A 6,000-nucleotide genomic window follows, 5' to 3' on the forward strand; every position below is an offset into this window, starting at 1 on the left:
CTCAATTGGTGCTCTCCTCTCCTACTTGAAACACAGCAGAACAGTCACTCCAGATCTGTAGCTAGTGGAAATCTGTGAGTACTGGGAAGGGAAAAGAGGAAGGAGGAAAGTAATGGAGGAGATCAGAAAGTTTTACATTGCCATTTTGAACTGCATCTCCTATTGTTATGTTCATTACTCTTGATCTACAAGCAAGATCAAAGTGAAAGGACACTTCAGGAGTGTGCCTCTATTCTTAAAATGCACTATCCCCTTGTTCAGTAAGTTCTATGGTACTATATTACCTGGCATTTTTTATTTAGTAGCAGACTGAAGTGATGCCTGCTCACTGCTAACATTAGAGAAAGGCAAATGATAAGAGATGGGGAAAAGGGTGAATAAAACCCCAATCCTCAGAGCAGAGTTCTTCTTTGTCTTCTTAGGCCCAAATTCATTACCGACATCATCCTATTAATATGCTTACTGAAGCTGGCTGAACAAAAGAATGACTGTGAAGATTGAAAGAAGAAAGACTCATTGGACAGCTGGATCAAAACAGTGATGTGAAATACCGAAACTTTTAAGAGTCAAATTGGGTGCATACCTACCCTCATAAGATTAGACACTCATTACTGAAAAAATATTTAAATCCATATAAAAGCAGAAAAAGTAGGATTACTCTGTGTGACATGGAACTAATACTATCTTCTGAGCTTTTCCATTTAAAAAAAATTAAGTTGACAGCTCCACTGTCCCTTTTGCCAAAATATATGATACAATTTGCTGAATTATATAAAGTCCTATCAAGAAATGACACATATGGGATCACTTTTTATTTGGAATTGTGTTTCTTATACCAAAGTTCATCAAGCTGTTTCATATTTATCCTCTGATGAATGATACGTCAGAATTGTAATTCTAGCACTAATTTATGACATGTTGGCAACTGGAGAATGAAATAGCTGTGAAGTCAGCAGGCAATATTAACTTTTGTCCAACCAGTAAAAGTTTCCCAAACCTGCTTTGTTGTTGCAACCTAACTAAATATTATAGTCTTATTCCTATCATCCATTAATGTCATTACTGTTGACGGTAGTGTATCTTTTAAAGAGCAACAGTTCAGCATGATTTGATGCCAGTCAGTCTGAATTATAGGTTTCATATCTAAGAATCTTTGACACTCAGTTTTCTCACTCATAAAGATCACTTCTTCTTAAGGTTATTCAATTTCAGTGCATTTTTTTTAAGGTCTGCAGACTGAAATAATAATAATTAAGAAGAATAATGGTGTCTTCAACTGCTTTCATATGAAATTCAGTGTGCTCAACAGTACTCCATCTAGAAAAGCAGAGGGTGGGGAAAATAGCAAAACTGAAACTACACTCCATGTATTTTGGAATTGGATTCATAAGACCTGTCTGAAAAGGAATATCTAATCAAGGCACTACTATAGGAATAAAACAATCTTTTCCAAAGCAGTCTCAGCACCAGATTTAGAGTCCTTTGTTGCCAATGTTCTTTTATATAGATTCAAGGGATGAACTTTTCTGTGAGACAAGAAGAAGTGATTATTTGCATTTGAGATAAAATGAAAGGAAGGAAGGCTTTAACATCCTTTTTCACATGAAGAGAGAAAGTCAGCAATAATTGTGTTCAGAGAAGTGATGAAAATTTTAATTGGGAAAGATACAGATACACTTAGAGACAGCAAGACTAGCTGAGGTGCACACACGGTGAACAATGGAAAGGTACTGCTTCAACAGGACTTACTAGACAATGTGTTTATACAAAGAAGATAAATGTTGGTTTAAATGGGAATAACTTTGACTCTCTTCTCAGTCAATGCTATCATTCAACAGATGAATGTGTTCAGCCTTTTAATACTTTAGTGGTTGTGTAACTCATCCCTAGACAATTATTATTTTAAAGGCCCTCCCTGGCTACTAATGCCTCTTCCGTGGAGATTACTAGGAGTCCAACAGATAAAATAAATATTAGTATTCTCTTCGGTTTTAATACCGAAGCAGATCTTGAAGTAAGAAACAAAAAAACCTAAATTTGAAGAACTTGAAATCTACAAAGACTGGTAAAGAAGGTTTTGGTGTTTCAGTTATTGAAATTAGAATTTCTTAAGGAGTTTGCTGGATGCTCCTTGTTACCACAAAAGCATAGAGCCTAGTCTGTAAAACTTTGTTACTTAATCATAACGTATAATCTAAACAGAAACTGAAGACAAAGAAAAGGTCCCATGTGCTGCGTGTTGTCATGGATTTCAGCTTCTAAAACTATACAGCTCATGAAACTCTCTGTTCATCATTATAGCTGAAGCAAAATTGTATTCAATAAGGCAATATCAGTATCGTTTTATTAACATTTTCTGAAATATCAGGTTAACCAATACCATTTTAGCTATTAAATTGCACTTTAGGATAGTTAAAATGCATCTTTACATATTAAAACAAATTCACTAGTAGGCTTGCATTGCATCTTAAATTGTATCATGGACGCATTATTTTTCAAACTGCAATGAAAGATCCTTACTGATTTTTTCATATAAAATTCTAAGCTCTTTGTGTAATACCTTAGCCACTAAGAGAGTGAAGTAGTAGCTGGAAAGGAAGAGATAAAGGATATATCCAGGGCCCATATGTTCTAAATCTTGACTTTCAGTTCTCTTTAAGCAAGTAAATAATGCCTAGGGGAATTTTTTTTGGGCCTCTGTTACTGAATTTACATGCTTTTAAGATGTTCAATATCCCACTGCCTACCTATCTGTCTTTGAAAATACGGTTCTTAGCCACAAGATAATGCCAACTGTATCAACATGAACTTTGAAATCTTTCCTCATTTGGATACTCTGATGCTTATATGATGCAACTGGAGAACATTTTTTCTTCCACATAAACATTTCAATATTAAAAAAAATACAGGGTAGAAAATGTAGTGATGTATTTCTGACTACAGAAGGCTAGGTACTCCCTGTGGAATTATACGTAGGTCACAGCAACATTAATGCCTCCTGTTTACTTCCACAGAAACTACAACTGATACAAATAGCACAATAACACTTCTTGATACTGCAAAGTCTCAGCTACAAAGGACTATTTTTCAAGACAGCCACTGCCAGTAGCTATGCATTTTCACCAGTGATGAACAAGAGGCTGTATTCCACACTTATAAAAATCTGCATCAGCAGATGTGACCCACCTAGCTTTCCTAGCATTGCTGCTACACAGTCCATTTTTCATGAAACAGCTTCTTACTCTTTTTTTTTTTTTTTTTGGTCCTATCATTGTTTCATTTGCTTCTTCACCTCTCTCTGGTCCCCTCTGCACACCATTGCCTCTTTTTCCCTGTCTTCCAGTTGAATCCATCCCTCTTTGGTCCTGTAACTATTGGAACAGTAGCATGCCAGACAGAAAGCAAGAAATTAAAAACGGCAGTTTTTCTATCTTATTGTTATGTTGCATCATGTCATGCCACAAAAGAACGAAAAAGAAACAGACAAGAAAATGACAACACAGGTGGCAGAATTATTTTTCTCTTTACTTTTGAAAAGAAAACACAGCAGAAAGTCATATTATTATAGGAAGGATGAGTGATTTATTAAAAAGCTTGTTATCAACACAAGACAGCCTGTTTCTTGTGTGCTACATATTCTGCACAGCTGAAGTGTGAACAAAATTGGTAGGGCCAATTATAGCAAAAGTCTGATACGCACAGACAGTAGAAACATCTCCTGATGAAAGCAGCGCTGGTGGAAAGTTTTCATGCCTTTAGACCTTCTCTCATCAGAAGTGGCACCAGAGATCACAAATGAAAGGTTGTAACACTGTATTAATATTTTTCATGTTACTAATGGAACATATTGGGCAGCACCCTGTTCTACCACCTAGACAGGCAATTACCCTGGCTTCAGTCTAAGTAAATACCTTTTCTGACTGCATAACAACAGTAGCAAATCTTGTCACTTTTGAGGCAGTAGCGGTTGTACTTCCTTTGCTGGCTATGAGGTATGTACTCGTAATGCTGAAAATTATTTTCTGTGCGAATCCTTTCGAATCCTTTCTGTTCAGTATGTTGTTTATTTCAGCTATTTTTTTTTTTTTAACTAACATAAGAAGTCAAATCTTATTTGGCTTATCAGTCTATCAACAAACACAGATGTTCCCTACAGCTTACTGAAAGCTCAACAGACCTTGAATTTAGCATCCTTCCCAATATGTCAGGAGTTGGCCTATTGCCCTTCCTCAGTTCCTTGTAGGAAGACAATACTGTTTATCATCCCACACTATTAACACATTTGGTCCTCAAAGGCTTGTCAAGAACTATGATTCCCAGGCAGAATAACTTATCTTCTTTTCATCATAAGACCCCCTCTACTCAACAGTATCTTTCAACTTTTTTTTTTTTCTTGGATGATATAAGTGATGAATACTAAACTTAGGGCATTTGTTCTCTCAGTTTTGCTTAACTTTGATCTCACATCACCTGCTTGAAGATGGAAAAAGAATCTGTATACCTGAAGTGTTTGTCCATTTCTTTATGTTCCACTACTCGGTCTAACAGAATTTTATCTCAAAACTAATTAGAAGTTACAATCTGTCTATTCCACAAACACAAAGACCCTGAATCTTATTCAGGCTTTTCTCCCATATAACTAGCAACAGGACTAGACGGAATGGCCTCAAAAAGTGCCAGGGGAGAGTCAAGTTGGACATTAGAAAATACTTCTTCTCCAAGAGAGTGGCCAGGCAGTGAAATGGGCTGCCCAGGAAGGTGATGGAGCCACTGACGCTGAAGGAATTCATTAAACGTTTGGATGTTGTACTGAGGGACGTGGTTTAGTGGGAACTATTGGTGATAGGCAGATGGTTGTACTGGGTGACCTTGGAGGCCTTTTCCAACCTTGGAGATTCTATGTTTCTATGTCTTCACTACATTTTCCAAGCCTCTTTAGAAGATAATGTTTGATAAAAGGTGTTGAACTAAACGATCTTAAATATCCCTTCCAGCCATTGTGTAAAAGTGTTGGATATACCACAGGTAGTTTATTCATGTACAGAACAGCGGTTTGATATATATTACTCCAGAACTGAAATCAATGTTAGTAGCTGGATAATTCAGAGCCTTTTGCTCATGATTGCATTCAACTGTTAAAACTAAGCATTTTCAAGAAGTAAGATTGGGAAATGAGAGACGTTTACTTTCACATAAATACTGAGAAACATGCACTTATGAAGAAAAAAAATCTTGCTATTTAAAAATTCCATAGTTATTACTTGATATAAAGAAATGTCATGTATTTTTATTTTCTTTGGCAATGATCTAATGGTCTCATTGGCCCAATGAGTAGACAAGACAAACATTATTGTTAAGGCTTGTCTGAGCAGCTGGAAATAGTCCATGTAACCAAAGAAAACAATAAAATTCTTTACAGTGAAAAAGAATGGCAGTATTTTGGTCATTACTGATAACATCCAATTATTGGGAAACAAATCTTATTGTGTAACTATGACATGATACCCCTGTTAAATATCACCAGATTCTACTAGACAATGAAGCTAACTTGTCACAATCAAACATGTAGTCATATTCCATCTATCCAGAGGCCATAAACTGATAGGTGATCTTGGTTGATAGATGGTCAATTGATTGCAATACAAAAGAATTCACTTGCTTTTCTTGGCTGCTCAGTATTTCCTGAGGGCTATTGTCATTTCTCAGCCTCCCACTCCTTTGTCTCTGGCTCTGTCTTCTAACCTTCTAATATTTATTTTGTTTCCTGCCTACTCAAACCTGGCCCAATGTCCATTCCAACTGCAACTCCATAGGGTCCATAATATTTACTAGTCACGGAACACTAGCCTTGAAAACAACAGAATTAGAGAAGATTCATAGGTCTGGGTGAATTCAAACCTGCTGAACAATTACAGGCAATAGTAAGAGCCATCAAGGTTGTCTAGCTCAAAATGAACAAAACCCACCTGAAACATCTCAAACAACAGGGCACAGAAAGGT

The sequence above is a fragment of the Gallus gallus genome, chromosome 13, assembly GCF_016699485.2.
Source record: "Gallus gallus isolate bGalGal1 chromosome 13, bGalGal1.mat.broiler.GRCg7b, whole genome shotgun sequence".
NCBI classification, from domain to species: Eukaryota; Metazoa; Chordata; class Aves; order Galliformes; family Phasianidae; genus Gallus; species Gallus gallus.